Source organism: Ambystoma mexicanum, chromosome 7q (assembly GCF_040938575.1).
Source record: "Ambystoma mexicanum isolate Mex_15411 chromosome 7q, UKY_AmexF1_1, whole genome shotgun sequence".
Lineage (NCBI taxonomy): Eukaryota > Metazoa > Chordata > Amphibia > Caudata > Ambystomatidae > Ambystoma > Ambystoma mexicanum.
Genome location: NC_090941.1, coordinates 124207082 through 124233732, shown reverse-complemented (window position 1 = coordinate 124233732; position 26651 = coordinate 124207082).

The window sequence follows — 26651 nt, the reverse complement described above, 5'->3', positions numbered from 1 at the left end:
TGTCCCCTTCAACTAATCTAGAATAGGACTGTAAGGCTTATCCTAGACCTCAAGCCCAGGGACTGCATCTCTCCAACCCTAAAATCTCTCCACTGGCTCCCGGTAGCTGCTAGGATCAAGTTCAAGGCCCTCTTCATCATCCACAAGGCTTTCTGGGCCCGCTACATCCAACTTTCTCTCACTAAATACCTCCCTGCTAGAGCCCGTCATTCTTCTAGCTCCAACTCTCTGCAGATTAGACGCTTCTCTAAACACAGAGTGGGGTGTAGATTTCTCTCCTCTGCAGGAGCCTCCCTCTAGAATGGTCTTCCTGCCCCTCTAAGGCTTGAGCCGGATCATAAGTTCTGGAAGCTCCTCAAGACCCTCCTTTTCTCTACTTCCTTCCCTCTCCCCCCTTCCCTGCTTTTACCCCTGTCTGCCTTGTGACTGGCAGTCTGGTTCTCCCTGAGTTCTACAGGGCACCAGGTCCACCCGTTCCTCGCAATTGGCATATGAACCCTCATCGCCTGCACCCCATGCAATCCCTGACACTTGCCCTTCGGTTCTCTCCTTAGCCTCGCCTAGCCCCTATCGCCCTCTCCTCCAATCCCCCTTTCACTTTCACTCCCTAATGTTTGCCCTGCACTTCCCTTCCCACCGTAACACTTTGCATTCATGCATACTGGCGCTTCCCAGCCGCCCTCTTCCTCACACTTCTTGTCACTGCACTTGCATGATATGAATTTCACAAGGCCTAGTAGGACCATTATTGTTATCCCCCCCCGCCTTTTTGTCTTGCGGCGCCTTGAAACACCCTTTGTCGTATAGGCGTCTTACAAATATCCAATAAAATAAAAATAAATTCCTACATAGAAACGTATATATGCACAACATATCCTTTATGCACAAACACATTTGTGATTGCTCACAAACCAAAAAAGAATGAAGGAATCCTGGAATCTCTGTTTGCTACCCCCTCAACCATAGTTTGACATCTCCACAAACAGCCATCAACATAAGCATGGGATCTAGTTTAGAACCCCCAAACTCCATTTATTGGTGCTAGAATCTGAATAAACGTGCGGTTTCAAGGGTACCATTATTAACTCACAGGAAGTTGAGTTGTATCAAATTTCGGCAATAACAGCAAAGATGAAGATTTACCACCTGTAATATGCATAGGTAGACATATCAAAAATGTACATATACCCAAGCATAGATACAGAACTCAGAGTAGCAGACTCAAAGAAATAAAAAAGTGCTCAAGCATGGATACAGGTGGCAAGTTAGAAGCAATGAGGAAGGTTCACATATCACAGCATCAGTCCTAGATACAGGTTATAAGGTACCAGGAAGGTGCACAAAGATAAACCATGTGTCACACTTAGATAGACGTGAAGTTTAGCCATGTCTCACATTTAGGGTCTCATGACGACTTGGGTGGTAGCCCTTAAATGCAGTGGTAACAGTGTTACCGCCGCATTTACTGCTCTGCCCAATCTCAAGACTGGCGTGTTTACCCCCAGCTAAGAGCTGGGAGTAAAGATGCTGGCAAATGCCCATTTTCAGCGCAATTACCACCAGCATTATTACCGCACAGCAAATGCGCTGAGAATTCCCCATTGGCGAATGTAAATAAAATTGGGCGGCATCCCAGTCGGGATACCACCCGACTTGTGATGAGGCCCCTAGAGTGAAATCTGAAGATTAACCATGCGTTAAACTTAGAGAGAATTATGAACTTTAGCCATGCGTAACACTTGGAGTGAATTGTGAAGTTTAGCCATGCCTCACACTTAGATAAAATCGTGAAGATTAGCCACGCTTCCCATTCAGATAGAATTGAGAAGATTAACCATGCATCACACCTAGAGTCAAATGTGAAGATCAACCATGTGTCACACTTAGAGAGAATTGTGAAGATTATGCATGCATCACAGCTAGAGTGAAATCTGAATATTAACCATGATTCACATTCAGAGTCAAATATGAAGATTAGCCATGCGTCACACTTAAAGAGTATTGTGAAGTTTAACAATGCGTTACACTTAGAGAGGATTATGAAGTTTACCCATGCATCACACTTAGATAGTGTGAAGATTAGCTACGCGTCCCCTTCAGATAGAATTGAGAGGATTAGCCATGTTTCACACTTATAGTGAAATGTGAAGATTAGCGATGTGTCACACTTAGAGTGAATTATGAAGTTTAACCATGCGTCTCACTTAGAGAGAATTAAGAAGTTTAGCAATGTGTCAATCTTAGATAGAATTGTGAAGTTTAGCCATGTCTCACACTTAGATAGAATTGTGAAGATAAGCCATGCGACCCATTCAGATAGAATTGAGAAGATTAAATACAACATAAAATTGTTCCTGGTGGAGACATAACATTTTTAGCAGAAATAATTATTTGGTGTCCAGGTTAATCAATTCCAATCAAATAAGGTCAAGTTCAGACATAAATAAGGCGAGGTGCTGCAACTGACCCACCAGCAAGGGGCGCAACAGAAGGGCGGGAGCTTTCCCGACCGCGTTTCCGAAATGTGGTTCGTATTCCTTAGTACGGGGATTCAATCCGGATTCTAGTGAGGTTTTCAAAAAGTAAAGTTGATTGAATGGACCACAGTCTGAAATTATGACCAAGGTGCATCAATATTGTTTTGCTTGGCAGGAACAGTCACTGTAGTGGAAAAAGCAACATCATACCTGTATGGGAAATGCATGATGCAGAGAAGTCAGGGATGCTGCAGGTACGCTTTGCTGCATCATCTGTGCTGCTATTTCAAGGTTTGGACGGAGTGTTACAGAGTGCAAGTTTCATCTGCATCTAAAAATGTAAATACATGGAAAATCCAAAGGCCTTATCAAATGCGTCATAGAGGGCCTGGTGTGAAAAAAGCTGCTTGAAAGGTACTGCATTCACTTACTGCAAGAAAGAAGTGAAGTTCAAAGAGCAGAAGCTAGTCGTGTGTGAGATGTGCTGCTGCAGACCAAGACTGAGCGCAAACGCCAGGCAGTGATTTAAAGGTCACAGGGTTGACGTCAGAGGGGAGAGGGACCGGTGCATTTTGATGTTGAGCACAGATGACAAAGCCTTTTAAATTGAACCTAACTGCTGGCTGCGATTTCCCATTGGCCTTGAAATAGTGATAGGTTTGCAAAACAAAGTCGGCATCTGTAACATTAAAGATTTAACGTGTGTTCAATTAAGCAAATGCTGACACAGAGGTGTTGTTCATGTTGGCATGGCCTGTTTGCATTTACATTCCTATTATTTCAAAATTGTGCACAACGACAGCCATTATTTAAACGGAAGTGCGATTGCTTCATAATTTATGCACAAATAAAACACGTTTCATTGTTCCATTTTTCTGTTTGTTCCATTTTTCATTCTTGAACACCAGATGATTTATCAGGAGTAAACATAGTATGAACATGTACAACAATATTCCAGGTTCAGATTTGTATAGATATGAATGAATTTACATGGAAATGCATTTGGAACATGTAAGGCATCATTGCCATTTAAATATGTGTGCAGGAGTTTAATCCGGGGAGGGGGGGTATCTCTGTAATCCATTCTGTGATGGATGGTAGTAAACACAGGGCACGTGTGGTTTATTTTGAGGGGGGAGTATCTATCCTGGGAACAGGTACATACGATGAGTTATTCAAGTCTAATGGGCAAAGGCTCTGGTGTCTATACTTGTTGGCTCCTTAGTTCTAGCCTTGGTCATTGCTCATGGTATGTAGTGCAAGGGTGATTTTCAACGTGTGATATGTCTAACAAGGGAACTGCAGTCTGTGGTGGTACCCCTAACTGGTTTAGAGGTGAAGCTGCTCATTTAGACTTTCAATGGGGGTTCTCATCCAATGGATCCACAAGGATTCTTTTTGTAAGAGATGTTGTTCAATATATCTGGTGCCCTTCACAGTGTCTAATATCCACCATTTAAAATCATCAGGAAGTGTTGGACTAGGGCGGCTGTAATAACCTTGCATCTAATGAGCGATCTGTGTTCGCAGATTCTTGTGTTGGCCCACGTATCTAATGTGGCATGGGCATTCAATACAGTAAATCACCTGTTTTGTCTTACAGTTTGTAAGTTGTCTTAGCTCCCATGTTTTTTGTCTGATCTTAAAGATAGTGGTTTGGCCTGTACATTTTCAAGCTGAACAGGTACCACATGGCTAGTGTCCTGTAAGTATGCGTAAATTCCATAAACCGTTCTTCTGTATGACATTTGTGAATTTAGAATGTATCAGCCTATCTCTGAGATTGGTCCAGCGTTTAAGGGCAAACATAGGTTTTTCTTTATCAGGTAGAGTGAGTCTTGCAACTGGCCAATATTTATTGATGATGCTCTTAACTTGAGAGGTTTCAGGTAAAAAGATAATGACGCATGTATCCTGGGTTCTTTATTAGCTCTATTCGGTCCCGATAGTAGCTGTTCTTATGGGGTATATATTGCACGTGTACAAGAATGTTTTATTAGATGCCTGGGGTATCCTCTGGACAGTAGTCTAGAGTCCAGTTCACCTGCATGTATTTCTAAGTCTTGGATGTTCGTACAGTTGCAGTGTAGCCTGCGATACTGCCCAAATGGGAGATTGTCCTTGAGACTTCTAGGGTGGCTGCTCTGGTAATGTAGCAGAGTGTTGCATGAAGTAGGTTTTCTGAATACTGTGCATTTGATTTTGTTGTCCATGGTTGTCAGACAAAGGTCAAGGAATTTCATTTTAAAGGCGTCATATTCCTTGGTGAATTTGATAGAATTGAGACGATTAACCACGCATCACACTTAGCTATAATTGTGAAGTTTAGAATATACAAAGAAAATCAATAAATAACAGTATAAAGAATGTAGATAGCTGCAATACTACTAGTCACAATGTCCCTATTCTGGTTTTGATAAAGAACGTTGCTCTGCTAGCCCACCGTAATCTCACAAGATTCCAACATAAAAAGTATTCAACCATTTCTTCACTCCTTACCGGACATGCACTTTTAACACTGCTAAAGGCCATGCTGCAACCATTCTATTTCACAGAAGCTTAGTTTGGGGATCACATGTATTGTATATGATGAATGTTTGCATTTAAATATCACGTGCTTACAAAGTCCGTGTTGATGGAAGGTTACCTTACAGCAGTGTACCCCACAAGCCTCTTTTGTATTGGAGGGAATGTCTTAAAGCACTGTTTCTATTCTACACGAGGAGAGTAGACACAACCAAGCTCATATTGCAACCATCATATGTGGGCTGAGATTGCACTGCCGAGGCCCAGAGTGTGCCTGTTTTTAATGGGACAATTTCCACCTGGAAAACCAATGTGTGTCTCTTTTGCATAATTGGAGCTTGCACTACTGAGACCTCCTATGTTCTTTATGAGTACAGGTTTTAGGACCAACGTTATCTAGATTATATGTGAGGATGTGTGCACTGCTAAAGGGCATTATATACGACAAAAGCTTGCACTGCACACTGCGAAAGAAAAATGCTGACCCCGGCACAGATTTCTTTTTTACAAATGAAGCAATGGATTTATGAAAACAACAACAAAGAACAAATAAATCAATTTTTTTTCTTATAGATAACCATACAGTAACATACACTGCAGGATAAAGACTCCTTTCAAAACACATACATTTTCAATTTCAAATTACCAAACAAAACTATTTTAAAAACACCAAAGGTGAGCTTGAAACCATTCTGACAAAAAACATGTCTACTGGTCTGTAAAACATTTTTAATTTTCCCTGGAGCAAGTACAAGTGAATCTATACCATGCACCTCAAAATATAATACATTTTCTTTCCTAATGAACAACTTCCAAATATTCTAACCGCACATTTTTTAGATATACAACAGTACCACTTTATTTTTTAACACATATAGAAAGATACAAAAAAGAAAGAGAGGGAAGAGTCAAAGATGATCCCATGGTTTTTTGCCTTACTGGTGGTTGACGGGAGAGGACCCAAGGAGTCAGACCAGAGTGATGGGGGAAACAAGGAGCAGGTGTCCCAATGAGTTGGATCTCTGACTTATTGGCATTAAGGCAGAGATCATTGGCAGAGCACCATGCCCGAATAGCAGTCAGGAATGAGTGACGAGGAGGAGGAGGTAGAGAATGGCAGCTTGAAGAAGAGTTGTGTGTCATTCGCATTACATTGGAAATGAGGTGATAAAGTGGAGATAAGGTAGGACAGAGGGGCCAGGTGGATTTTAAGGAGCCAAGGTCATAGGATGGAACCCTGAGGGACATCACAGGTAGAGAGTGTGGTGGAGGAGAGAAAAGGACCCATTTGCACTTGGGAGAGTCTGTTAGAAAGGACGGAGGTAATCCATACCAGTGCCCTGTCCGTGATGCTGAGGGTATCATGGAGACAGTTTATGAGGATGGAATGGTTGATAGTGTCAAAGACAGAAGAGCGATTGAGGAGGATTAGAACACAGGGACAGTTGGAGCCCAGGCTTGAGAGTAGGTCTTCATGGGTGGTCAGGGGGGCAGTTTATATGACTCAGTCCTAAAACCGGACTGGTGGTCATGGAAGCAGCCAGCCATTTTGGTGTTTAGGGTCAGTTGGGGGATAACCGACTTGTCCATATATTTGCGCAAGAAAAGGGGTATAAAGATGGGGTCATAGTTAGCCAGGCAAGAAGGGTAGGCAGATGGATTTTTTAGGAGTTAGTGTACACGAGAATGCTTGAGGGGTTGGGGGAAGGATCCAGAGGCAAAACAGTGGTTGCAAGAGAGACAATGTTGTCCATGATGGTTCTGGAGGAGCAAGGGCACACCTGTTTATAGGAGACTTTCATAGAGCGGATGACTCTGGAGATCTCATCTGATGCAATTGGAGAGAAAGAGGAGAGTATAGGGGAGGCGATGGAGATGAGAGACGGGTGTGGGGTGGGGTTGAAGAGCAGAAGACAGAGAGGAAAGGATGTTTGAGGTTTTGGAGGAGAAGTGGGCAGACAGAGCAGAGCAGAGTGCCTGGGGGTTTGGAGGGGAGGAGGAAACTATGGTAGGATCGGCAACTTCCTTGCAGATTTTAAAGAGTTCAGCCTTGTTGTTGGTGGCTCCCGAGATATTGGCTTGGATGTGAGCCCTCTGCTTGGAGCAGATGGTGAGATGGTATTGCCTTTGGAGTAGGCAGCAGGCTAGTTTTTCAGAGGATGAGCTAGATGCCTGCTACTGCCGCTCAGCAGCTTTGCACTTGCATTTCAAAGTGACCAAGTCGGAATTGTAACAAGAGTTGCATTTGGAGGCAGACTTCATGACGATCCTCATGACAAGGGCAAGGATGTCCAGTGTCTTGGAGATATGGAGATGGTGGTTAGCAAGAACAGATTCAGAGGGAGAGTCTAATGAAGGAAGTGGAGGACGGATCAAAGGAGAGGCAAATGCACCAACTGACACACGCTTCATAGGTTGAATGACGGAGAAGGAGACTGGCAGTGCAAATTAACACCAACCAATTGCAAACAACAAAACACACACTTTGTAAAACTGTGAGGCTGATTGGAGACAGTTGGCTCTTTTGGTTAGCAACATTTTGTGAAAAACTAACGAATAACATAGTCCTGGGTTTAAATGATCTCAGATTTAAATGGTTTGGATTGCAGGGAAAGCAGTTGTCCAAAGTTGTTCCTAAGTTGTTCAGTCTAAGAAGTACGGGGCAGCCAGACGTCATACTAATGCACTGTGGAGGCAATGCTTTGGGTAATGTACAAGATATGTCCCTTGCTTTAAGGATAAAAAAGGACTTTGAAAAATGAATGCAACTTTTTCCTCACACCATCGTTATCTTTTCCAATCTGACTCGGAGAGAAAAATTCAGGTGAACCACCAGATTTATTACTAAAATTGAAAAATCATGGAGAAATGATAATAAGGTAGTTTCAGCTTTCAGCTGAGACCAAAAACAATTATGGATATGAAACAACAACATACCGCTCTACATGATTCATTTGTATAGACATGACAGAGTACACCTAACTGGTGAAGGAAATGCAGTGTTCCTTGATAGCATCAAAGCAGTGCTCCAAATGTTCTAAAATAATACACTCAGTGTATCCCAAAACACTGAGTTGGAGTTCTCAACCTAGGGCTTCATTACCTAAGTTACCTGAACGCTACAAACATAGAAAACAATAACACACAACTTGGCTTCCAACACCGTATCAATTAAACTACTCACAACAAGGGTCAAACACTGGATTGGCTGGCAGACTTAAATTGTACCACCACAATCCTTAACAATGCACCCTGTGCCTGGTCAGACCACCATTGTATCACATTTTCTATACAGCAGAGCGCTTGCCTCAATACCAGCACTGCCATCGCCCCACACTCCCTGTGCAGACACAATCGCAACATAACATTAGACAACTTATTACCCCTAAAACAGTCCATCACCAATCTTTGATGAGGACCCATCCTCCCTGGTTGACCTGTACAACTATACCATAGATCAATCCCTAAATAAAATCGCCCCACTCAAATTAAGAAAGGCTAAACCCGCAGCCCACCTAAATAAATGGTTTACGGCTGACCTGAAAACTCTTTATAACACTAAATGATCCTCCGAAGCCATCTGGAGAAAATCCCCTTTCACTCCTAACAAGAAAAATTCACCACTGCCGCTTCTACAAATAAAGCAGCTATTCTCAATACCAAAAGTGAGAACTACAACGTCAGAATTCAAAATGCAAAATCTGGTTCGAAAGAGCTCTTTATTGTACTAAGAGAACTGAAGTCCCCTGCACCGCCCACAGCAGCCTGCATCAAAGATGCGGACTGGTGCGCTAACATCCAAAATGTCCTTACTACAAGCTAAAATAGAGACAAAAAAACAGCCTTGCTTCAAGCCCCAACTCACGCAAGTTGCCTGACCTCCAATCTCCACCATGTCCCCCTTCTACTTATCCCCAGTCACTACAAAAGAAGTCGGAAACATCATCTCTGGCCTAAACCATCAAGATGCCAGGGAGATACCCAGCCTGAGTTATCAAGGAAGGAGCAAAAGAACTAGCTCCATTAATTACTGACCTGATTAACTCATCTTTCAAAAGCTGCTCTGTCCCCAATAACCTTAAAGAGGCTTGGGTTATGCCTCTCATCAAAAAACCTAATCTAGATCCAAACATACCTGCAAATTACAGACCGATGACAACAGTCCTATTCCTTCTAAAAATACTTGATAGAGCAGCCTATCTCCAATACAAAAACATTTAGAGGACAATAACCTTCTCGGCCTGAGTCAATCCGGTTTCAGACCCAAATGGATGAAGCCAAAGACAAAGGCAATCTGGCCATCCTCTTACTGCTGGACCTCTCAGCATTGTTTGATCTTGTTGACCATCAGATCCTTACCAAACACTTGACCACAGCTGCTTCCTTCTCTCTGAACACTGCTACCTCGATCAAATCCTTTCTATCCAACAGAACTACAAGAGTCTTTGCACCTACAGCTTCTGCTGATCCAGTACCTATCTACTGTGGAGTCCCACTGGCCTCTTGTTTTTCACCCATGCTCTACAACATTTTTACTAAGCTCCTCTTTGATCGGCTTGACAGCTTGGGTGTCGCCTGCACGAATTATGCAGATGACACCCAAGTCCTCATTACGCTCACTGGTTGCTATGACACAGACTCCACATTTTTAAATGAAATTTATCTCGAAATCCAGGTGTGGATGGCCGCCCACAGCCTTTTTCTTAATGACAGCAAGACGGAGCTTCTGATCGTTGGATCTCAAATTCGCTTAAACAAACTTGATACAGGCTACAAGACATTCAACATTGATGGAAACATCATTAAAGTCACCAAGGAGGTCAAAACCTTAGGCGTCTACTTATAAAACATGTCAACACTACAGCCTCAACTACAGTTTATACTAATAAACTGATCAATGCCTGAAAACCGTACTTATCTACCAACAGCTGTTTTATGCTCGCCAGGGCATTCATTTTATCGAAGTTAGTTTACTGCAATACCCTACGCCTTGGCTATTTTGAACGCAACCTGAACAAATTACAGGTTCTTCAGAACAATGCACTCAGATCCGCCCTAAATATCCCACGCTCTAACCATATCTCTGAAATTAGACGGGATGCACACTGGCTCCCAGTGTGGGACCGTATCTCTTTGTGCACACTGGTCATTGCACACAAATGCCTGTCAAACTGAGCTCCCAAATATCTGGCTGACACATTCTCCAGGAACCAACCTTCTAGACCCACAAGATCCTTTTACTAACACTGTCTCAACATCCCCAAGTTTACATTGAAACCTACACGAGGCTCCAGCTTCCCTGTGCTAGCTGCAAAGTACTGGAACTTCCTCCCTACAACCATTAGTGCTGAACCTTCTTTTTGGACCATTAGATCTAAAGTGAAAACTTGGCTCTTTGCCCAGCAACATTAATCCTAATTCTTGACGCATACAGCACGTATATCCACTGACTTTTCTTGGGCAGAGCTGATCCTACTATTTTTTATTTTTATTTGTTTGGCCTTTGTCAGGCTAGTGGTTGTGGCCCTAATTCTGGCTCTGTTCCCAATACCACGGTTTCACCCTTTCCTATGGTCGGCATCCAGCTTGTAACCATATTGTCCCATTGTATCCTGGGTTTTAGGGCAACCATGAATTACTACTCAGTGGCTGTAGCCTTACTGTATTTATTCTTGATGTCGGCACGTTGACCAAGTCTCTAACCCTTGTCAACAAGCCTCTTATTAACTGTCTCTTTGGATATGTACTTGTAACATTTAACCATGCTCAAGTGCCCAGATACCTAAGGGTTTGGTGCGCTCTACAAATATTAAACTAAACTAAACTAAACCAGTCCTTTTAACATATACTACACATATATACAGATATATAATGAAATAACATCTAAAAAAACAAAAACATTTTTCATAGTCGCGGCTATAACCCCCTATTATGAACAGACCCTTATAGCTGCGGGTACATGTGCATATATAAAGAGATATATAAATAACATTAAAAAAATGTAAATCATTTTGTTCATAGCCGCAGCCATCCTACTACCTGCTATGAACAGACCCTTATAGCCATGGCACGCGTACATTTATTTCATACATTCAAAAACAAAGTTTGCAATGGTTTCAAAGTGAAACTACACATGGGCTGAGGTGAGGAAATAGAATCAGAAAGACATGTAAAATTGTGTGGTGTAACATCCATAAAGTAATATGATTACTGCACATACATATGTCCACTTCTAGCCGTGGCTAATAGAGAGCATTTATTACTATGGCTATACAAACCTGCCAAAATGCACGGCATCTAATTGACTTGCTGATAGCTGCGTGTACTGTTGCCACTTGTAGGCGCGGGTGTAGGTAGAATTTTTCACATACTCAAAAAGGCACATTAACAAGGTTTCAAAGTTCAAATAACAAAAAGATACAGTTGATATGGAATCAGAAAGTCATGTAAAATTGTGTACTGTAAAATCCATGAAATAATATGATTATTGCACAGAAATGTGTATTACAATAGCCACGACTCTAGCGGCAATTATTACCATGGCTACACAGGGCCGCCTATATAGATGATGTACTATTGGTTTGCTAATACCCACGGCTATAGAAGTCCCTGGCAGAGCACAATGTTTCATTGGCTGGTCCATAGGCACAACTATACAAAAAAAGGGCATCAAAGAACATTTTCATTTTCAATAATATTTTAAAACTTCTATGGGTGGCTCAGGAAAGGTCCCAATGAGAGAGAGGGTTTCATGTTGCGCGCACCATATTGGTGACTGGGGAGCGACGAAGTTGGGGCAATTTTGCAATTTTACGTGTATCTAGCGTAGTTAATGAGAATGGGATACTTTGGCCCTCATTACGAGTTAGGCGGTAACCATGCCGCTATTGGCGGCATGGCTGCCGCCGAAATCGCGTTGGGGTCCGGGTCCTCGGAATGAGGACTTACCGGGTCATTCCGAGTTCGGAAGGCCCGGTAATTCCTCCCTCCAAAGACCCAAACACGGTCCTTCCCCATTCCCATTTCAGCCCCCAGAGGGCTGAATGGGAATGGGAGAGGGAGCAAACAATGGGCCATTACGAGATGGCCCGTTGTTTGTTCCCTCTTCCCCTCACAGGACCCGGTAAGCACGCCTGGTTTTCCCAGGCGTGCTTACGTGTCCCGCGAGGGGAACTCGTAATGCGGCGGTACGAAGTGAACGGCGCCGGCACCTTTTACGGCGTCGTTCACTCCGTACCGCCAGGGTCGTAATGAGGCCCTTTGTGTTTAAGTTGATACATTTAGATTTGCATGCACTCACTAAGCTAAATGTCAAAATCGCCAATGAAATATAAATACAATCTGGGTATGGAGTGCCATGAAGCGCCTAGAAGGTGGGCAACACGGTGCTTCATAATGTGCATGTGAGAAAGGGGATTTGTCTTGAAGAAACCACTGTGAAGACGGCGCAGTAGCTTTCAAACATGCATGAACCAACATACATACATGGGTCTCAGGGACTGTGGGGTAAATGGTGGGAATGTACACATCTGTATGCTGTGTGCTTTTTCATAGTTTGGCAACGTCCTGTGGTCAGGGCTTTGCAAGATAAACTCTATGTGCCTGGGAAAACTCTTTTTTCATGATTTGGAGGTTGTAGAAAAGGCAATGAGCAACTGTGACTTTATCAGATGGTCAGCCACAGGCAGGTATGGGGTTTCTATGACTTGCCAGGTTAGTGGAAAGGATGAGCAATCTTTTTAAGTACATGGGAGCTTGTTGATTATTGTTCAGGGGAATCCGGCCATCTCTTTCCGGCTGAGTAATAAACTGAAAGTGAAGTGGCAACTATATGAAGGATGTCTGTGGCAGGAGCTGCTGCAGAAAAGACTGTTGGTACCGGCATTCCTGCGCGCGCATTGTAAGGAAGGCATGGTATCAAACACTAAAACAGACACAAGTGATCAGTGTTCAAGGGTGTTTATTAAACTTCAATTGGGCTTGAAAAACACCTATCTAATCCTAAATCTAAAGATGGGAGTGAGCTGTGACCATCAAAAAATAATAATGCAGTCCCAGTGGTGTCTTGTTAAAATGAAAGGGCCTATACTAATAAACCTATTGCCAATCCTTACTCCTAAATACAAATAGTGTGGGAAACAATGGGCCTACTTATGACCCAGGCTGTAGGGGGTTAACAGCGCCGGTAGAGCTGCCAGCGCCGTTAACCCCCTACCGCCTCATTACGAGGTCTGCTCACGGTTCCCGCAAGCAGACCAGGATGCTAACAATAGGCCCGTCATTACCTGTCCTGTTGTTAGCATCCTCTCCATTCCCATTGAGCCCTATGGGGGCTTAAATGGGAATGGGGATGTACCGGGTCTGGGTTCCTTGAATGGGGAAATACCCGGCCTTCCAAGGTCAGAATGGATCAGTATTTTCCCATTCAAGAAACCCGGACCCGGTACCCGCTAAAAGCAGCATGGCTACCTCCCTACTCGTAATGAGGCCCAATGTTATGCAAAATAAATGTGTTCAAGAAATAATATGTCAGGATATTTGAGCTGCTGGCTCCCCTTCCCCACGTTTTCAGCATGGGACAAGGTGGCACACTCGAGTATAGCACACACTCTGGCATCTTTAATACGAGAATGCAATTCAAAACCTCAGCATCCATGTCTTCTGTTCCAAAGTCTCTTTGCCATTCGAAGTATCTTATTTCAGAGGGCCCGATGCGACAAACAAAAATTAAAAGTTCCTTTCTTCTCAAGATTCACATATGCAAAATGTGTCGGGTGATTCACTGCTCACCTTGGGTCCCCCTCTGCCTGGCTCAGACCCCCTTTGACATAATGTTCTCAAGATGTTCACATACTCAATTTCTCGGGTGATTCACTGTTCACCCTGGGTCCCCCTACACCCTGCTGAAACCCCCTTTAAAATAACACCCTCAAATGATCTCCCTCTGATGGGCTCAGACCAAATTTATCTACTTTTCCAAACTTTTTTACTTTATGAAAATTGAAGACTTGGGCGGAGGATTTTGCTCCACCCGTCGCAGGACCACTTTGATTCCCAATTCTTTGTTCTCTTCAAAAACCTCTTAACTTTCACTTCTGTCATTTCTCAACTTAATATTCATCAAAATCAAAATTCAAAATCAAAAACAGGGAAGTGTATACCACATCTCACCATCCGTTGTCCCAGCTCCCACTCCCCGAAGACCCCTAACCCAGGGGATTCTCCCGCACTGGTCCACCCCCAGAAACTGGATGCAAAGCGATGGCCATGTCCTGGCCACCTGCATGACTGATCCCCAGGGACTAGTTGGTGAAACACTTTCTGGTTTCTCACAGCATACACCTTTAATTCTCAAGAGGTGTGCTTTTGCTGAAATACAGGGCTGTGTGTGAAGCACCTGTGTGAATTGGTGTCTATGTGAAGGCAGTCTGTGGCAGGAGCTGCTGAGGAAGAGACTGTTGGTACCAGTGTTCCTGCATGTGCATACACCTTTAATTCTCAAGACGTGTGCTTTTGCTGAAATACTGGGCTAGGCGCGAAGCGCGGGCGCAAGGTGGTGGCTAAGTGAAGGCAGTCTGTGGCAGTCTTATGGCTGAATCTGGGTAAGCTGCAGTGCTTTATGCTGGGTACTCAATCTCTTTAAAGAACTATTCTTCTTCACTGCCCCATGTCGTATACCTACACTTTTAGGAGCAAAGCTCCAATTAAAGCCACTACAACAACATTTGATTCGCCCATGGAGGTACTGATTCACAATACCCTATCTGGGCTAGAACACCCGAAACTCCCCCTTCCAGTTTGTTGGAACTACATCTATGGCTAAATAAAAATCAGGTCAATGCTGCAAAACCTCTAAGACTGTCCAGCCATCCTGCTTTACTGCCTCATTGGTGGGGAAACCCATCATGTTGGAAGCCTCTGCTCCAAAAATCACTGCTTTTAAAAAAAGCAAACAGTAGGAATGGAACCTGAAAAGACATTGGTCCCACCCCCAGAAACCGAGCTGACGGACACAGCCATGGTTAGGGGATTAGCGGAGGTCTAAGACGCCCCGTAGAAACATTAATTAATCTAAAAACAGCTCTATTAAATTCAAAACTGGTTCAATCAAGGCTAAACTCATAAGCTTTTGATGAAGCATTTTATATAATGGGTGAGTCAGTCTTCAATGATTGCCTAGTGAACTCTGAGGTGGCAAGCGAGGCACAGGGTGCTATCCAGCTGATGAATCTCATTTTGCCGGCCTCAACAAGTATCAATGAAATAAATGAACAACCAGAGACTATCTTTCTGGCTCTCCAGAGCTATATCTGAGTTCTCCTACTAACTCTGAAGGCTCCTTTTCAACTTATCGCAGCCATATCATGGCAGACATATCGAATTTCACAAAGACCAGGTCCATCCGCCTACAAAATCAACATCAATTCCCATGCTAAACTTTGTCCTTATTACAGTGGTTAAATTATATGAGGCCATTAAACAAAAGGTGCCAGAGCGGGCATCCTTAACTTTGCATCTGATCTCCAAATTCTCTTTCATAATCAGCTTTATCATGGCAGTCGAATGGCAACATATATGTAAAGATTGGCCTCCAGCGACTCTTAAGGTGCCTCAAGTGACTGTAATAAATGAGTCTGAAGAAACACATGTACTGGAACTAAATGCCATATCGACCTCAATTATTGATCTTCAATCTCCCACTGCTCAATAGGATATGTGTAACAATGATGACCGCCGGTACTCCAGGTAAGTTCTCAGTGTCTTTATTGCCCTTGTCCTGTCACCCAGCAGAACACTTCCACCCAAACATTCCACTAGCAGATGACCTCACACACATTGCTACAGACAGCTACTCTGTAAACCAGATTACTACACTTATCCTCCCCTAGGAAATACATAAACCAGATTACTTCACCTCTCCCTTCCTAGGAAAACACAAAGAAAGATTTAGGTAATGTGACCAGCACGAAACCTTAACATCCAAACACAACACAGTACCAGAAATTCTGCAACACAGCGGCCGCCTATGCACAGAACCACTGGTAACTCAAATAATGGGAACCACACAAAAGGAAACCATTTGCAGGACAGACACGGACCAAGTAGAAAATGCCACGGCACGGAACCGCAAAACACAACTCACCAATCCCTCGGTCAACACCTTGAGGCCTCAAAATAATAAATAGAGCACTTACGCCTGTCCTGAGCTGCCCCTCAGGACCTAGGGCTGCCACCCTTAGCCAACTATTGTTAGATAACTCTAACACAAATGCTACCTAACCAATTTACCCTCCTTCGCACTAAACACCTCGCACTCCGGTCTGCCACCCCGAAGTCTCAGAGCTGCCCCTCTGAGCACAAACCACCCGCCCCCAAAGGGAGCAACAACACATGCCCAACAACAACCGAGGGACCACGCAGCACAACTCTAACCGCAGTATAAGGAAGAACCACAACCCAATACTGCTCCTCTGCCACAAAACCGTTAGCCATTTCCTCTTTCTACAAAACACTATTTTTGAACACACCAGGAGATATCCTGATATACCAAACTCGGAATCAGGAGGTAACTGGCAAGGTTAAAAACCCCAACCCATAATGACCTACCTCAGCCCTTAGACCAAGCACTACGGATGACATGATAATTCAACACAACTCAGGGATAGCGACCAGACTAAAGTTAAATAAAACGCTATGAACACACTGCAGTAAAACAACTGCCCTGAGAACGACCCACGCCAAAAGTGACCTACCCTGATTTCACCTCAGGCACTCATGACCATAACACCACACCAAAACCACTACATAAACTCCTACCACACACTCAAGGATAATGCACAACTGGGACTAAAAACAACATAGCGACCTACCCTGGGACCAAACCAGGCACTATGAAACCACAGATCCATTTCCCGAGAAACACCACGGAACACCGTGACTCACCCTGGCCTGAACCAGCACTACATAATAGACAACAATACAATAAGTACATCACACCAAGTACCCTAACACAACACATGGGGATAAATCCAAACCCATGACCACAACGCGACAATGACCTAACCCCAGTATCAAAACCGTGCACCATGGAAAACAACAACTCTTAATGTCAATTAGCTCAACACGCACTCTCTCACACAGACATAGTGACCTACCCTAGCACACCTAGTGCCAGTAACTAAGAACTAAATGCAGTAATAAAACATGTGACCACACGTGCAGCAACCACAAGCGTGCACCTTTACACACACTCCCACCCTAAACACTGCCAAAAGTAAACATGCACAAAATGACAATCTGATAACATTGGAAAACAAGCATGAAATTTGAATGCAGACATCATGAAAAAAAAACACGTGTTCAAAGGTGAAAACATTGCATTACACATGTGAATAAATCGGATGAAGATGACCCCCAGCACAGCCCACATTTCCAACCGGCTTGAACTCCTGGAGACCAAACAATGTCAAAAGTGCATGGAAGGCAGTGTTCAGGTGAAGTAAGTCACAATGATGCATTTTCCTGCGTAAGTACGTTCACACCCCAAGAAACACTCCTTGGGGTTAACATTTCCCAGGAACGAAGTTCCACCCGTAAGATGAACACAGCAATGTCACTAGTCATTTGCAGGATGAATCACATTACACCCCGCAGAATAAATCACATTGCAGCCCCCCTCCCCACACCTGGGAGTTGCAAAGGGAAAACACTAAACCCCTGTACACAAGGTTCTATTTCCCACGAAAGCCCACAACAGAGGACACCAAAGGGGACTAACAACGGCCTTCAGAAACATGTCCCTAACTCCTCCCCCCAGGACTTAAAATAGGGAACATCATGTACTTATCCCTCTGACATGGGCCACAACATATATTCACTCGTGCCGACACATACGGCCCAAACACTGACCTGAAATGAAAAAGCCCTGGCCAGGCTGTCAGCAGGTAAGTTCCAAAAATCCATTAACGCAGACATACGACAACCTCATATGCCAACACAGAATGGCGGCATGAGAAAGGTACTCCAAACGATCCAATGGTTGCCACGGAATTGTTCGTCACAGCAACAAAAAACGGAAACTCACAGCGAGCCTCTTAACCTCAAACGTGTTGCTCTAATTCCGAAACTTACTGGCATGACTGTCCCAATGTCACGCTGAACATCGGCATATCCCAAAACTCCTGTGCCGTACAGGATACAAGGAGGCTTACCACGCAGGGAAAACAACGTCCGTTGAACACGTGACCGTACAGGGACGCCTCCCCCTGCAATGACGTCAACACAACGGCAGGGAGCAGCGACCCAGCAACATCGCAGGGCTAGCTGTCTCACCGACCCACCAGGTGCGGCTACATGGAGCGCAGGCACTCGCTTTCTCTCTCCCACTCGAGCCGGGACTGGCTCCTCCTCCATCCAGCCTGTAGTAATCGGCTAAGGACCCGGCTGACTTCACGCGTGATGGAGGTCGGAGAAATTGAACTCCTGCCGCTCCTCCTTCCGCCGTCGCAAAAAAAGTCAGTTCTCTGTCAGGATGAGTACCGGGAACTTGTCATGCGCAAATGTCAAGGGAGCACTTTTCCATACCCCCACTCCGGGAGGGCCGGGAATGCAGGGGCACAGGTGTGCCTCACAACGGCTGCACATGTAGAAGTTGCCTTTACTATAGCTGACTACGCCAAGCAACACCAATGGCCCCAAAACACCTCCGCAGCTCAAGCGCCTGACACCCTGGCGCAGCTCAGAAGCAGCTCCCTGCAATCAATCGACTTCCCAGGCCCGCCGCACCTTCAGGACACCCAGCCATCTGCAGACGGAATGACAACAAAATCCATGGCTGCCCCTCGAACAATATGAGGCGTTCCTGGCACAGGCCTCACGGAGGGCAACAACTTAATACCAAGGGCCAACTGGGTACAGGCCCGCCTGGGTGTGGGGGGACTCACAGGGGCTGTGATCCAGGAGTGCTGCACCCCCCCAGCAGTGCCAATGAACAGGCAGTCCACCTACCATCCCATCCTCGTCGACAGTGTAACAATGGTGACTGCCGGTACTCCAGGTACATTCTCAGTGTCTTTATTGTCCTTGTCCTGTACTCCTCCACAAGACACAGGGATGGTAGGGGACACAAGATGACAAGGGAAACACGGGGCTCACCCCCACACCCATCTTCTCTGCTCACAGCTTTCTCTCTCTCTGCCCAACCGTCACCCAGAACACTTCCACCCAAACATTCCACTAGCAGATGACCCCACATACACTGCTACAGGCAGCTACTCTGTAAGCCAGATTACTACACTTCTCCTCACCTAGGAAACACATAAACCAGATTACTACAATATGTGAGTAGCTGACCCACAAATGACAGATGAAGAACTCCAGGAAAATTACTCAATCTTTAAGCAGCATAAAAGAACCAGGCTAAGGGGCCGGAAAAAGACAAAGAAATCTAAAAATCACGAATCCCTCCCTAAGCAAAACAATTGTGTTTCAAGGACATTTATAAGAGCGCTCACCACTCCAACTACCTCAAACCTGATGAAAAACATTAAAATTAATAAGAAAAACATTACTGAACTTGTGAATGCCTCTGCAGGTGAAATTCAAACAGAGAACTCATATGTAAAAGATCAAAAGGTCCTAGAGACATTATTAGAACTTAGTCAAAACTCTGATACGCCAGAGCCTATTAATATTCCATCGACTGAAAAAACACTTTTGACAATGGATCCCAAGCCAGCAAGAAATTATGTCAATGCTATGCAGAAAGTTATGCAACTGGTGAATGAATCTGACTACCACAATTACCAAGAACCGGCATTTCAAATGATTGAGCAAAGAAGGCTGGGATTTCAAAGCTAACCAACAAGAAACCATGAATTGGAAGATACTGCGGCATCCCAGTCTGCGCTGGATCTGACTACGATTTTAGTATTGGAAAGTTTGCCAATTCAGAAGGGGAAGACTGTGCTAAATAGAGCAAACATTCTGAAATTATTTAGCTGAATTTTACCTTTAAGTAACATTTGCTCGAGTGATAAAGATCAATTGGAGTTCTGTGTAGATGGACGACTTGACTTGATATTTTGGCACGTGAACTTGGTCATGATTAAGAATTTTCTGTTACAAGAAGAGTTTTTACTACAAGCCATATGCTATGACTTTAAGGAAGTATCTAGATCTGCGTTCCTAATCTCTTTGACGAAGGAACCAAAGGAAAATACCCTGAAAGAGAAAATAGGCATTGTGTCATGGAACAGGACTGGGGACATAGTGTTTTGGAGGCCATAGACTAATGACATCCAGTAGAACAAAGAAACATGCAGGCAGAAAAAGAATCCTGCCTTACAAAAGGCTTCTGTAACCTTTCTATAGAAGAAATGGCCTACAGACTACATTTCCCAGGTGTACCCGGGGCAAGAACAACTTAATCCAGCCCACGTCGGGCGGGGCACGTGCACGCATGCGCGCAAGAACAATCAAGGCACGAGGCTTGTGCTCAGGTGCTCAACTAGGGAAGACGTGTCCACCGGAGCTCCGAGTAAGGGGAAGCACACGAGGGGCTACGACCCAGAGATCCTTCATCCAGGCCCCTCACCTGCTCAAGATAAGTAGCGCACGCTGCTGAGAACTTAGACAGCACAGGGGAAGGTGCACAAAGCTGCACGGTGGTGAAAGGAACCACACGAGTTCTCCGGTCGCAGTGAGGGGCATACACGGGGGCATAGCCCATAATCTTCACGTCCCCCTGCCCTCGAAAAGATAAGTCCATTGTGCCCGTAGCAATAGCGCCATAGTGTTATCGGAAGACAGCTCTTGAACCACGCGCAGAACGTATTTGGGCGGCAGCGCAAGAGTAGTGCATGTATTTAACATACTAATTAGCCATGTGCTACGATTCAGGAAGGGATTGCACCTAATTTCATGCGATTCCAGAGTAATCGCAACCCGTCACGTGCGACTGACAGCACGCATAACTGCCACATCCAGGCCTCATATTCTGCGACCGCCACCACCAGCAAGCAATAATACGTGGAGCCACGTGCGGCCATAGATCCGCACGTGTTGGGTCCAGCGCAGTACAGTTGCATGCGCATTAACACTAAGACAGATGGAGGGCCTATAAGAGCACTCAAAGGGGTGTAACTAACCATTTTGCATGAACCTGTACATATGTGTGTGTGAGGAAACACACAGGTAGTAACTCCTACTCTCTTTGCAGCACTAATACTGCTCCAGACCCCGGACCTGAGAGTGCGCAGGCAGGAGGCCAGCATTCACCCCAGAGATAAGTCTCTTTGAGGCTTTTAAGCCTTGTTGTATGGTGTTGAGGGAAATTGTGCATGCTAAGATTTAATGTATATTTGTTGTGTTATCCTATGTTCCCTTCCCTGCCCACCTCCCCACTCCCAATCCTCTCACCGGTTACCCTTGCTACCTGAACCCATCCAACCATTGTGATCCTAACCCTCTTTCACCACCAGGGTCTCGGAGGCTTGTGCATGTTTTAACTTGCAGGCGCCCAGACCGTGGAGGGGTTGCTTGGTTCGTGCCAATCCTGAGCCTGGAGGCTGAAGTCGTGACACATTGAATCCTACTTCCCCCTCCAGGTTACGAGGATTTGTCACCCAATTGGAGGTCGGACTGTCGTGAACGTACAGAGTCCTCACTGAAACAACGGTTACAAATGAACTTAGCATGGCTCCCCATATTGTTCGTGAGCAGTCAATCCCAAAACTAACGATGAAGGTCGTCTTCAACAGAAATGGCTGTTAAAGAATCATGGAACACCACAGGATGTATACACATATTTCAGCCGGGAAGTAAAGCCCTCAAAGTAACATATGTAGTGATATTTCAGGAGACATGGCTAAGAACAAATCCAATTATAGATGTTTTTTCTGTTGTGCTTTCCCCGGCATATAAAGTTTCCAGGGATCGTCCATCCTCAGGGCTGCTCATTTCTAGTGGGTTCAGTATACAGCAATGTCTTAATCCTAACCAATGTTTTCAGTTGTGTTAATTAACATGGCTGATAAATGATTCCATATGCATGGGGACTTCTGCACAAATCAATGCATACTTGAATCAAGCGGCTATCACCACAGACAATTTTTCAAATGCCCTGACCAATGCTTGTCTGCAAAATGACGAAATTGTGTCAATTATTTTGGGGGAACATTTTAATGTTGTATGTCAGGATTACAATACTTTTTCACTGACTCAACTTAAAGCTTGACAGCAAAGGAGAGTTAGAGGGCGGCAACCACTGTCAATAATTGAGTCTACAGACTTATGTATGGTGAATTGGGCAGTGAAGGGAGATATCCTGGCCTGGGCCACTTGAAAAACGAATGTTCAGTTGACCATAAATTATTATGTTTTTGTATCATTAAACATTATCCCTTTCTTAAAGTCTATGTTTGTGACCTTTAAGGTGAGTATGCTGTATTACTAGATGGCAGTGGGATTTAACGAGGCGGGCTCCATCAAAATATCCCTTTATGATGGAAGCCAACCAGGGCCTAAATCGCTTAAAATGGAATAAGTCTTGATTGGAAAAATTCAATGTAGTTCTAGATGAGGCATTTAATAGGCAGTTATGAGGTGCATTGGCCCCAGGGAATCTATACTAAGGTCCTGCAGGCCTTTATGACACAGCAATCTACATCCTCTAGACCTATATTAAAACATAAACATGTATATGATCAGGTGATCAGGGAAAGGAAGCAGGTTTTGAGGTGCAGGTGCAAGATGAAGAGGTGCACGAGAAGAACATTGTTTTCCCATCTTGAAACAATCCAGAAACTAAAGCTGGAATTTAAAAACTGGTTGATAGGATACAGAGCAAACATGCATCAGAGATGCAGAAAATTTACTAGCAGCAATGTCCACTAGAAAAATGTTGAAATATGGAGGTTAATTATGGAATGTGATACTCTGCAGACGGCCCTTCAGTCCAACCTGGCCCCAAATGATGTATGGGTGAGGTACTTCTCCCAAATATTCAGAGACAATAAATATGTGGATTTTTGCAAAAACATCTCTTCAGTATCTGATTGGTAGTTAACATTTGACAAAGAGGTTTTATTATATTTAATAACCCAAAACAGTGTTTTTAGAGCTCGCAGACCCAAATGGGGTTTCTAGCACTATGATGAAAGAACATACTGAGTTGTCGGAAGATATTATAACATTGATTTTTAGACAAATATTGGCTTCTATGCAAATCCCTTCATCTTGGAAGACAGCTATAAATATTCTGATCTTCAAGAAAGGAGATTGGTCAGCCACGGGCAATTACCGCCCACTTCCATTATTCAACGCGCCTGGTAAAATAGTGCAAGTCTATTACCATCCAAGTTGATGGATTGGACTAAGTTGGCAGGAATTTCAGTTTAAACCAATCTGGTTTTGTTAAAGGTATTGGGACCCAGTTGAATGGTTTTTTTCTTTATTTTTTCAAAGCATGAGCCATCCTTAATAAACCCCATTATATCTTTTACAGACTTTCAAATAACTTTTGATAGCATTGCCAGGGGATTGCTGTGGTCAAAGCTACTTGGATCTGGATGCCCAGCCTATCTGGTAGAACTGTTAATAGGACTTTAAAGCCTGACGTCCATTAGAGGCCGCATGAGTATTAAAGGTAAATTGTCCTCTAGTATTTTTTCACAGCGGTGCCTAAAGCAAGGCTGTCCACTTTCCCCCCTGATTTTCAATGTATTCATTTCAGATCTCTATAAACATCCGGAGAAGGCTTGTGCTTTTCCTCCACGAATTGGCATACATCCTATACAGAGGCTACTTTATGTAGACAATCTTGTCCTATCAGACCAAACTGAGATCGTTTTCCAAAGACAACTGCTCACCTAGAGTAATACTTGGGGAAAAATGGACTAAAAATGAATATCTCTAAATCCAATGTGATGAGGATCCTCCCCCATTCAGGGAGGAAAAAAGCTACCTTTGATTGGCATCTGACTGATTGTCCACTCCTATTGGTGAATGAGTAATGCTATTTAGGATTTTCATACAATAATCTTATGCAGAAAAGGCATAGCATACTAAAATGTTGATCAAAGGCAAAGGCTCTGGCCACCTAAGGCCCAGCAATTGAAATTAATTGGGGTTGCTTCTCACTATGTCCAGCAATATTGTACTACAAGCAAAAAGCTGTTCCAATTTTGACTTATGGAGCTGATGCTTTATTTTATCAAGTGGAAATGGACTGGCAATACGTAGAGGGGTCATTTTGGAAGAAAGTGCTGGCTCTCCCAACAGGTTTCCCCATGCCGGTCATTTGGAACAAGTTGGGCTTGCTTTCATTATTGTGTATGGTGCAATGGAAAAAACGGACACTATTTAGAAAGATCCTAGTAGCAGCTCCCAAATCTCTATTTTCTGGATGGAAACATTTTTAGAAATCGACGCAGATCGAATGCTGTAAATATGAAGGCTGGATTGTATGGCAATCTTAGAAGACGCAGATATTGGCTTGGATCTGTTATTAGCTACTCCAATGAAAGCTAAACTGAAATTGTGGAACCGTGATTGGCAAAGGACTCAAAATGTGTGTACAAAATACAAGGTATTTGACAACTTTGAGGGTAGATCAAAGCCTATATCAGCCTGCACAAATATTTGGGGATTTTTTTTATTGTTTTTTATAGATCTATATTTCTATGGATGTGATTTAACCTCTTGCCAACTAGAGATGTTGTTGGAACCAGGAAGAAGTCTTCTGGTCTTGTTGATTTTGTAAGTCCAGCACATGAAACTATACACCACTTGTTGACTGAATGCTTAGATACAGATCAACTGAGAGCCACCTATTTGGATACATTTATAGGCCAGTACAGCATTTTACCAGTAAAGAAATTGTGGTGCATTTTATTTAGTGGATCTTACACCCGGCTATCGATAGCAGTGGTAACTTATTTAACTTGTTTGAATTTATAAGAACTGTGAGAAATTGTTATTAGTTGATTAACTGATTCATTCTTTCAGCACAAAAAAATTGAATATTGTAAAAGGTGAATTGACTTGAGAATGTATGAATGTTAGTAATGTTCAATAAATGTATTAAGAATGAAAACATTGATGGTATTATGGGAAAAGGTTCATATTATTGAGTTATATACCTGATAAATAAATACATACAAATTAAATAACCATGGGTCAAGAGAGACCTGGAGGCAGAGTTGACTAATACTTCATGGGTTTTGATTATTCCAGATTGTGTCCGGAGGCCGTGCATGTTGAATTGGTAGTCATTTAGATTAGAGCGTTCCAAGGGAGCCAGCAAGTCGGGGTGTGTGAAATAATTATCGCTGTTTCAAAGGGAACCTGTTTATTGTTCCCCTTCCCATAATGTTTGAAGTGTCCTTGCAAACCATGTGCAATCACATCTGGGCTTAGAGAGTTCTGGCCAGTTGGAATGTGTCATTAATTATGTGAGCATATGAATGTGTAACTATGTGATAATGTTATGACCTACTATAGAAGACTCCAGAAAAGGGGCATGTTGTGAATATGTGCTGACGATGGGTGGTTAGATAAATGACACCAATGAGAATGTGGTAATGGTAAAAAAAGAGAGGTCTAAGGCGCCATATTGGCCTGCCTGTTACCTGTATGTGTGGTATTGTTGTCTAGCTGTGCAGGGCGAATTGAAAAATCACCACTTCAGAGTGCTTCAGGTTAATTTTCACGTGAGTGTACTTTTGGCTGTTAAAGCAAGGGGGAAATAAGGGTAAAAGAGGGGTTTTCTTTGGTTTAAGGGGTTTGGTAAGGGTAGAATTGGCATGTGTTTGTGGAGATTAGACAAGGCTATGGAGATTGAAAGGGTGAATGTTTTGAAGTAGTGAGCAAACTGTTTTCTGTTCTAAGTCCTGTGAGAAACACAGGTGTCTCCATACTAGTCCCCGGGGATCTGTCATCCAAGTGGCCAGGACATGGTCATCGCTATTGGATCCAGTTCCTGGGGGTGGACCAGTGACAGAGGAACACCTGGATTGGGGGGGTCTCTGGGGAGTGGAGTGGGACACCGACGGGTGAGACGCAGTATTCCCCTTCTTTCAACACCTTTTCCCCATCCTACCACACAGGATATTCCAAAACACTGCCCCCCATTTGCAGACACAAACACTTTTGCACAACTGGAAAGACAATGGACTAACACCAGAGCCATTTACCTGACATGTCCCAATACAAGGGTCAGGCAAATTCAGGCAATTGACCAGAATCACACATAACTTACAGCCCTTTCCCTTCCCCACAGGGATAAAAGGTGTAGCAAGAGAGCACAAGGACAAGCAAGGCAGACCGCATGCCGTGAGTGCTAGCACAGCACAGCAGCTCAAAAGGAGGCAAAAGGTGGTGAATACAGAGATGGTGACAATGAGAGAAGTGACCTTGCCTTTCTTATCAAAATCCGTGAATCCTCAGCAGATGGAAACAAAAGACCGCGAGCAAAGAACTGCGTGTGTTACAGCAGATGTCAATGGTACACAGGACCCTCCTCTGCTGATAACCAAGCTGGGGAGAGGCACTGGTCTCTATGGTAGCAACCTTGACACGAAGAAGAAGAAAGTCAAGTGGTTCATCACAGCTGGTGAGTCGAGTGGAGAATCGATAAGAAGACAAGCT